Source organism: Triticum aestivum, chromosome 2D (assembly GCF_018294505.1).
Source record: "Triticum aestivum cultivar Chinese Spring chromosome 2D, IWGSC CS RefSeq v2.1, whole genome shotgun sequence".
NCBI classification, from domain to species: Eukaryota; Viridiplantae; Streptophyta; class Magnoliopsida; order Poales; family Poaceae; genus Triticum; species Triticum aestivum.
The window spans coordinates 114,432,391-114,443,324 of record NC_057799.1 but is presented as its reverse complement, the minus strand read 5'-3'; positions in this window follow the sequence as shown (position 1 = coordinate 114,443,324).

Below are 10,934 nucleotides of genomic sequence, written 5' to 3'. Positions count from 1 at the left end.
AAATGCGGCAATTGCTAACATGATTCGGACAGACTTAAGCATCGCTACGGGTGAGAAGGTCTCATCGTAGTCAATTCGAAAACCTTTCGCAACAAGTCGAGCTTTGTAGACAGTAAGATCACCGTCAGCGTCAGTCTTCTTCTTGAAGATCCATTTATTCTCTATGGCTTGCCGATCACCGGGCAAGTCAACCGAAGTCCACACTTTGTTCTCATACATGGATCCCATCTCAGATTTCATGGCCTCAAGCCATTTCGCGGAATCTGGGCTCATCGTCGCTTCCTCATAGTTCGTAGGTTCGTCATGGTCTAGTAACATGACTTCTAGAACAGGATTACCGTACCACTCTGGTGTGGACCGTACTCTGGTTCGGTAGTAACTTGATCTGAAGTTTCATGATCATCATCATTAACTTCCTCACTAATTGGTGTAGGCATCACTAGAACTGATTTCTATGATGAACCATTTTTCAATTCGAGAGAAGGTACAACTACTTCATCAAGTTCTACTTTCCTCCCACTCACTTCTTTCGAGAGAAACTCCTTCTCTAGAAAGGATCCATTTTAGCAACGAATATCTTGCCTTCGGATCTGTGATAGAAGGTGTACCTAACAGTTTCTTTTGGGTATCCTATGAAGACACACTTTTCCGATTTGGGTTCGAGCTTATCAGGTTGAAGATTTTTCACATAAGCATCGCAGCCCCAAACTTTAAGAAACGACAGCTTAGGTTTCTTGCCAAATCACAGTTCATATGGTGTCGTCTCAATGGATTTAGATGGTGCCCTATTTAACGTGAATGCAGCCGTCTCTAAAGCATAACCCCAAAACGATAGTGGTAAATCGGTAAGAGACATCATAGATCGCACCATATCTAATAAAGTACGGTTACGACGTTCGGACACACCATTATGCTGTGGTGTTCTGAGTTGCGAAAATATTCCACATTGTTTCAAATGAAGACCAAACTCGTAACTCAAATTTTCGCCTCTGCGATCAGATTGTAGAAACTTTATTTTCTTGTTATAATGATTTTCCACTTCACTCTGAAATTCTTTGAACTTTTCAAATATTTCAGACTTATGTTTCATTAAGTAGATATACCCATATATGCTCAAATCATGTGTGAAGGTCAGAAAATAACGATACCCGCCGTGAGCCTCAACACTCATCGGACAACATACATCCGTATGTATTATTTATAATAAGTCAGTGGCTCGCTCCATTGTTCCGGAGAACGGAGTCTTAGTCATCTTGCCCATGAGGCATGGTTCGCAAGCATCAAGTGATTCATAATCAAGTGATTCCAAAAGCCCATCAGCATGGAGTTTCTTCATGCGCTTTACACCAATATGACCTAAACGGCAGTGCCACAAATAAGTTGCACTATCAATATTAACTTTGCATCTTTTGGCTTCAATATTATGAATATGTGTATCACTATGATCGAGATTCGACAAAAATAGACCACTCATCAAGGGTGCATGACCATAAAAGGTATTACTCATATAAATAGAACAACCATTATTCTCTGATTTAAATGAATAACCGTCTCGCATCAAACAAGATCCAGATATAATGTTCATGCTCAACGCTGGCACCAAATAACAATTATTCAGCTCTAAAACTAATCTCGAAGGTAGATGTAGAGGTAGCGTGCCGACGGCGATCACATCGACCTTGGAACCACTTCCGACGCGCATCGTCACCTCGTCCTTAGCCAATCTTCGTTTAATCCGTAGCCCCTGTTTTGAGTTGCCAATATGAGAAATAAAACTAGTATCAAATACCCAGGCGCTACTACGAGCATTAGTAAGGTACACATCAATAACATGTATATCAAATATACCTTTCACTTTGCCATCCTTTTTATCCGCCAAATACTTGGGGCAGTTCCGCTTCCAATGACCAGTCCCTTTGCTGTAGAAGCAATTAGTTTCAGGCTTAGGTCCAGACTTGGGCTTTGTCCCTTGAGCAGCAACTTGCTTGCTATTCTTCTTGAAGTCCCCCATCTTCCCTTTGCCCCTTTTCTTGAAACTAGTGGTCTTTAACCATCAACACTTGATGTTCCTTCTTGATTTCTACCTCCGCAGCCTTAAGCATCGCGAAGAGCTCGGGAATTGTCTTTTCCATCCCTTGCATGTTATAGTTCATCACGACGCCTTTATAGCTTGGTGGCAGTGATTGAAGAACTCTGTCAATGACAGTATCATCAGGAAGATTAACTCCCAGCCGAGTCAAGTGGTTATGGTACCTAGACATTCTGAGTATGTGTTCACTGACAGACTATTCTCCTCCATTTTGCAGCTATAGAACTTGTTGGAGAATTCATATCTCTCAACTCAGGCATTTGCTTGAAATATTAACTTCAACTCTTGGAACATCTCATATGCTCCATGTCATTCAAAACGTCTTTGAAGTCCCGATTCTAAGCCATAAAGCATGGCACACTGAACTATCGAGTAGTCATCAGCTTTAGTTTGCCAGACGTTCATAACGTCCGGAGTTGCTCCTGCAGCGGGTCTTGCACCTAGCGGTGCTTCCAAGACGTAATTCTTCTGTGCAGCAATGAGGATAATCCTCAAGTTACGGACCCAGTCCATGTAGTTGCTACCATCATCTTTCAACTTAGCTTTCTCTAGGAACGCATTAAAATTCAAGGGAATGGTAGCACGGGGCATTGATGTACAACAACATAGATATGCAAAAACTATCAGGACTAAATTCATGATAAATTTAAGTTCAATTAATCATATTACTTAACTCCCACTTAGATAGACATCCCTCTAGTCATCTAAATGATCACGTGATCCATATCAACAAACCCATGTCCGATCATCACGTGAGATGGAGTAGTTCTCAATGGTGAATATCTCTATGTTGATCATATCTAATGTATGATTCACGTTGGACCTTTTGGTCTCAGTGTTCCGAGGCCATATCTGCATATGCTCGGCTTGTCAAGTTAAACCCGAGTACTCTGCACGTGCAAAACTGTATTGCACCCGTTGTATGTGAACGTAGAGCTTATCGCTCCCGATCGTCATGTGGTGTCTCGGCACGATGAAATGTCGCAACGGTGCATACTCAGGGACAACCCTTATACCTTGAAATTTAGTGAGGGGTCATCTTATAATGCTACTGCTATACTAAGCAAAATAAGATGCATCAAAGATAAACATCACATGCAATCAAAATATGTGACATGATATGGCCATCATCATCTTGTGCCTTTGATCTCCATCTCCAAAGCACCGTCATGATCTCCATCGTCACCGGCTTGACACCTTGATCTCCATCGTAGCATCGTTGTCGTCTCGCCAACTATTGCTTCTACAACTATCGCTACCGCATAGTGATAAAGTAAAGGAATTACATGGCGATTGCATTTCATACAATAAAGCGACAACCATAAGGCTCATGCCAGTTGCCGATAACTTTTACAAAACATGATCATCTCATACAATAACTTATATCACATCATGTCTTGACCATATCATATCACAACATGCCTTGCAAAAACAAGTTAGACGTCCTCTACTTTGTTGTTGCAAGTTTTACGTGGCTGCTACGGGCTTCTAGCAAGAACCGTTCTAACCTACGCATAAAAACCACAACGAATTTTCGTCAAGTGTGCTGTTTTAACCTTCAACAAGGACCGGCCATAGTCAAATTCAATTCAACTAAAGTTGGAGAAACAGACACCCGCTAGCCACCTTTATGCAAAACAAGTTGCATGTCTGTCGGTGGAACCAGTCTCATGAACGTGGTCATGTTAGGTTGGTCCGGGCCGCTTCAGCCAACAATACCGCCGAATCAAAATAAGACATTAATTGGTGGTAATCAGTATGACTATTATCACCCACAACTCTTTGTGTCCTACTCATGCATATCATGTACGCATAGACCTGGCTCGGATGCCACTATTGGGGAACGTAGCATGAAATTTCCAAAAAAAAATCCTACGATCACGCAAGATCTGTCTAGGAGATGCATAGCAACGAGAGGGGGAGAGTGTGTCCATGTACCCTCGTAGACTGAACGCGGTTGATGTAGTCGAACGTCTTCATGATCCAACCGACCTAGTCGTACCGAACGTACGGCACCTCCGAGTTCAGCACACGTTCAGCTCGAGGACGTCCCTCGAACTCTTGATCCAGCAGAGGGTCGAGGGAGAGTTTTGTCAGCACAACGCCGTGGTGACGGTGATGGTGAAGTGATCCGTGCAGGGCTTCGCCTAAGCACTACGATGCTATGACCGGAGGAGTAAACTGTGGAGGGGGGCACCGCACACGGCTAAGAGAATAACTGTTGTGCTTTGGGGTGCCCCTGCCCCCGTATATAAAGGAGGGAAGGAGGAGGCCGACCACCAAGGGGGCGCGCCAAGGGGGGGTGAGTCCTACTAGGACTCCACTCCTAGTAGGATTCGCCCCCCTTTTTTTCCTTTCTCATCGGAGGGGAAAGGGAAGGAGAGGGAGAGGGAGAGGGAAAAAGGAAATGGGGCCGCGCCCCCTCCCCCTTGTCCAATTCGGACTCCCTTGGGGGGGGGGGGGTGCCACCCAGCGGGCTCCCGTCTCTTTCTCCCCTATGGCCCATGAAGGCCCATTACTTCCCCGGGGGGTTTCGGTAACCCCTCGGTACTCCGATAAATATCCGAAACGTCCCGAAACCATTCTGGTGTCCAAATACTATCGTCCATATCAATCTTTACCTCTCGACCATTTCGAGACTCCTCGTCATGTCCGTGATCTCATCTGGGACTACGAACAATCTTCGGTCACCAAAACACATAAATCATAATATAAATCGTCATCGAACATTAAGCGTGCGGACCCTACGGGTTTGAGAACTATGTAGACATGACCGAGACATATCTCTGATCAATAACCAACAGCGGAACATGGATGCTCATATTGGTTCATACATATTCTACGAAGATCTTTATCGGTCAAACCGCAATGACAACATATGTCATTCCCTTTGTCATCGGTATGTTACTTGCCCGAGATTCGATCATCGATATCATCATACCAAGTTCAATCTCATTACTGGCAAGTCTCTTTACTTATTCCGTAATGCATCATCCCGCAACTAACTCATTAGCCACATTGCTTGCAAGGCTTATAGTGATGTGCATTACCGAGAGGGCCCAGAGATACCTCTCCGATACTCGGAGTGACAAATCCTAATCTCGATCTATGCCATCCCAACAAACACCTTCGGAGACACCTGTAGAGCATCTTTATAATCACCCAGTTATGTTGTGACATTTGATAGCACACAAGGGGTTCCTCCGGTATTCGGGAGTTGCATAATCTCATAGTGAGAGGAATGTGTATAAGTCATGAAGAAAGCAATAGCAATAAAACTTAACGATCATTCTGCCAAGCTAACGGATGGGTCTTGTCCATCACATCATTCTCCTAACGATGTGATCCCATTTATAAAATGACAACACATGTCTATAGTTAGGAAACTTAACCATCTTTGATCAACGAGCTAGTCAAGTAAAGGCATACTAGGGACACTTTTGTTTTGTCTATGTATTCACACATGTATCAAGTTTCCGGTTAGTACAATTCTAGCATGAATAGTAAACATTTATCATGATATAAGGAAATATAAATAACAACTTTATTATTGCCTCTAGGGCATATTTCCTTCACGAATTGTGCTCTAGTTGACTGATACGTCTCCAACGTATATATAATTTATGAAGTATTCATGCTGTTATTTTATCATTCTTGGATGTTTTACAATCATTTTATAGCAACTTTATATCATTTTTTGGGACTAACCTATTGACCCAGTGCCTAGTGCCAGTTGCAGTTTTTTGCTTGTTTTTTTACATCGTAGGTAATCAATATCAAACGGAGTCCAAACACCGCGAAACTTGCTGGAGAATTTTTATGGACCAGAACACCCAAGATGGGCCAGAGCAGCACCTGGGGGGTGCCCCGAGGGGGGCACAACCCACCAAGGTGCGCCTGGGGGCCCAGGCGCGCCCAGGTGGGTTGTGCCCACCTCGGTGGCCTCTCGCACCCCTCTTTACCCTATAAATTCACAAATATTCCAAAGACCTTCGGGGTTAACCTAGATCAGAAGTTCCGCCGCCGCAAGGCTCTGTAGCCACCTAAAACCAATCTAGACCCTTTCCGACACCCTGCGGGAGGGGGGGAATCATCACCGGTGGCCATCTTCATCATCCCGGTGGCGACCACGATGAGGAGGGAGTAGTCCACCCTCGGGCTGAGGGTTTGTACCAGTAGCTATGTGTTTAATCTCTCTCTCTCTCATGATCTAGATCATGGGCTTTGTTAATATAGATGGATCATATGATGTTTCTCCCCTCTATACTCTTGTTGTGATGAATTGAATCTTTACCCTTTGAAGTTTTGTCTTGTCAGATTGAATATTCAGATATGAGAACACATGATGTATGTCTTGCGGTATGAATACTTGAGGTGACAATGGGGTATCGTATTGATTCACTTGATATATGTTTTGGCACTCAACTCGCGGATCCCCGAGGTGAAATTGGGGTAATCTATGCATAGGGGTTGATGCACATTTTTATTATCTTTTCTCCAATAGAAACTTTGGGGTCTCTCTGTAGTTCTTTGTGTGGATTGAGTATTATGAATATGAATTTGCTTGGTGTTATTTTAGTACAAACTCTTGATTAGATCGATAGGAAAGAATAGCTTGCGTTATTTTAGTACGAACTCTAGGATAAATCGATCGGAAAGAATAGCTTTGAGGTGATTTCGTACCCTACAAACAATTTCTATCTTTTGTTCTCCATGGAGTGATTCTTTATTGCACTTTGAGGGATAATCATATGATCCAACTACGTTAGCACTGTTGAGAAATTGCGCTAGCGAAAGTACGGACCCTAGGCCTTGTTTTCAGGCATTGCAATATCGTTTTTGTGCCCATTTACTATTTGCTACCTTGCTGTTTTTATTTATTCAGTTTAAAAAAATATATTTCTACCATCCGTATTACACTTTTAGCACCATCTCTTCGCCGAACTAGTGCACATATACAATTTTCCATTGTATTGGGTGTGTTGGGGACACAAGAGATTTCTTGTATTTGGTTGCAGGGTCGTTTGAGAGAGACCATCTTCATCCTACACCTCTCACGGATTGATAAACCTTAGGTCATCCACTTGAGGGAAAATTGCTACTGTCCTACAAAACTCTACGCTTGGAAGCCCAACACGTGTCTACAAGAATAAAGTTGCGTAGTAGACATCGAGCTATTTTCTGGCGCCGTTGCCGGGGAGGTGAGTGCATGAAGGTATATCTTTAGATCTTGCAATTGAATCTTTTAGTTTCTTGTTTTATCACTAGTTTGGTTCATAAAAAAACTACAAAAAATATGGAATTGAGGTTGCATCATATTATAGATCATCTTTATGATATCTTTCTTGAAAATGATGGATCGGAAAATTGTGCTCAATTGTTAGAAGAAGAAGTCATAAAAATGTTTGGCACAAAATATTTGAATGATGAGCATGATTGCAATGTTGTTGGTATGAACTCTTTGAATATCCATGATGCTAACGATATGCAAAGCCATAAGCTTGGGGATGCTATATTTGATGAAGATGATATTTTTAGTCCCCCAAGTTTTGATGAGAAAAATTATTACGATGATAGCATGCCTCCTATTTATGATGATTATAATGATGAAAGTGGATTTGGAGAGGTCATGACTTTATTTAGTGCTGAATCTGGATGAGGCTTCAATTGACTATGATAACAAAGCTGTTATCTATGATGATTATGGTCATGACATGTATGCTTTAAAGAATAATGATAACCATGAAACTTGTCATCATGCTTTTAATTTTCACTCTCGAGATAGTTATTTTGTTGAGTTTGCTCCCACTACTATTCATCAGAATAAATTTGCTTATGTGGAGAGTAATAAAATTTCTATGCTTGTGGATCATGAAAAGAATGCTTTATGTGATGGTTATATTGTTGAATTCATTCATGATGCTACTGAAAATTATTATGAGGGAGGAACTTATGCTTGTAGGAATTGTAATAATATCAAGTTTCCTCTCTATGTGTTGAAAGCTTAGAAGTTATGCTTGTTTTGCCTTCCTATGCTAGTTGATTATTGTTCCCATAAGTTGTTTGCTCACAAAATCCCTATGCATATGAAGTGGATTAGACCTAAATGTGCTAGTCATATGCTTCATGATGCTCTCTTTATGTTTCAATTCTTATCTTTTATGCGAGCATCATTGAAACCCTCATGCCTAGCTTAAAAGGCATTAAAGAAAAGCGCTTGTTGGGAGACAACCCAACACTTTTACTTACTGTTTTTGTGTGTTCACATGATTATGATATCGTATTGATCATGTTTCATTGCTTTTGTTTCAATAAAGTGCCAAGTAAAGCCTTTGGGATCATGTTGGGTGATAGTTGATTTGATCTTGCTGAAAAACAGAAATTTTTGCGCTCACGAAAATAAGTCTCATTTTTAACAGAAGAGTGATTTTGAGTTGAGTATTTTTGCAGAAGTTTAATATACAAATTGCTCACGTGGTACTAATTGTTTCATAATTTTTGGAGTAGCAGAAGTATGGTTTGAGTACAGATTACTACAGACTGTTCTGTTTTTGACAGATTCTATTTTCAATGCATAGTTTGCTTGTTTCCTAGTTTCTATGGCTTATATTGCTCAATATAAATTGTGGAAATGATATGCTACAATCGGAATTGTGTGGAAACAGTTATGAATCTTGTCTTTGACAGTACCAAAGTGAAATGTTTGCTCTTTATCATACTAACCTATCTCACGAAGTTCCGTTAACTTTTGTGTGATTGAAGTTTTCAAGTTTTGGGTGAGATATCGATATGAGGAGAATAAGGAGTGACAAGACCCTAAGTTTGGGGATGCCCAAGGCACCCCAAGATAATATTCAAGGAATATCCAAGCAACTAAGCTTGGCAATGCCCCGGAAGGCATCCCCTCTTTCGGTAACCTCACTTGGAGCTATGTTTTCATTCGTCACATGATATGTGTTTTGCTTCGAGTGTCAATTTATTTTGTTAAGAATTTTCTTTCAGTTATTTAGAATAATGTTTTGCATCTTTTATTTCAATAAAAGTATCATTGATAACCTTTGCCATGCTTATCTTGCAAGTATACATGTTCCTGTTTGAAAACAGAAAGTTTATCGATGTTGCAAAAATTCCCGAGGAAAGCCCGAATGTGATAAAATGTTGAAACTTTTTGCATAATAAGCTCTGATAAATTTTCTACAGTGTGGTAGAATTTCATAATGTTTGGAGCAGAATAAGTATTGATACTCTTGCATTCTTTACAGACTGTACTGTTTTGGCAGATTGCTGTTATGTTTGCATTGTTTGTGTATGCTTGCTTGTTTAATGAATCTATTTGAGGATAGGAGTATTAAATATGCAGAGGCATTTAGTATGCAATGTTGAATAATAATTTTAGTGATTTGCTACAATAGAAAATGGTAAGGTTTTGCATTAGTTTATACTAACTTATCTCACGAGTTCTTGTTGAGTTTTGTGTGGATGAAGCTATTGAGATTTAGGAAAACCGTGATATGAGAAGAATTAAGGAGACATAAAAGCTCAAGCTTGGGGATGCCAAAGGCATCCCAAGATAATATTCAAGAAGTGTCAAGCATCTAAGCATGGGGATGCCCCGGTAGGCATCCCACCTTTCTTCTTCAACAATTATCGGTTAGTATCAGTTGAGCCTAAGTTTTTGCTTCTTCACATGAGTTGTGCTATTCTTAGAATGTCATTTTATTTTTGTTTTATTTGCTGTTTTAATAAAATACTTAGGTCTGAAAGTTTTTAAATAAAATAGAGTCCTGAAATAGTTTCCAAGGAGGCTAAGTAAGCGGCATTCACATCCCGTCAACGAAGCTCTTTTCTTTGGAATTGCTCTTGTGTTTCACTTATATCCTATGAGTAAAATGCTGAATAAATTGAATGTCATGAAGTTGAAATCATATCATGCCTAGTGGTAGCTTCACATTGGGTTAGAAAGTGAAATCTTTTGAGGCTTGACAATCACAATATTGGTCATACAAGCAATTCACGAATAATTAGTATAAGGAAGAGAACTTTCACATGCAAATACACTATCCTGGAAATCTTTTGTGATTGTGAGCCCCCATCAAAATATTATATGCCAAAATTGTTGACGTTGGACAAGGAAGACAACGTAATGATTTATGTTTGTTCATATTCACATGGAAGTTATATTGTCATAGATCCGTCAACATGTGGTGCTTGCCCCCCATCTTTGCTAGCCAAAAATTCCGCACCAAGCAGAGTGTAACATCCCAAATTTTCAATTTGTAATGTTATACATAGATCATCCATGCATATCATATTTTACTGCATTTCGTTTTGCGATCCTCGAAATCCTAAGCAACTCAAGGACCCTCGGAGAGAGTTGGGGATTTCATATTTGAATCTTATCAAATATTGAAACGAGATTGTTGTTGTAATTATTTTTCTCTTCGAAAATATTTCATATTAAAATATATGAGAGGAGATAATATGACTTCTCCAAAATAATTGAAATATTGGAGGAAAAATATTAAAATCAAATATTTGATTTTATTCGGAGTTTATTGCTATTTTATTTGAATTAGAAAAATTACACGTTTTTCAAAATTTCATTTTAGGGCCAAGAAAATATTCATCTCGTTTTAAATATTTTATTTAGACGGTGAAAATTTGTTTTGGCATTTTTAGATTTTTATTTTATTTTCTAGGATTTATTTAAGTTCCGGCGAAATTATTTAAAAAAAAAACTTCAGCGCCCGACTGGCCGAAGCCCAGCCGAGCCGGCCCATCGCCCCGCGCCTCGTCTCCCTCCAGGAGACCGCGCCAGCGCCGCCGCCCGACCCCGAGTCCGGCC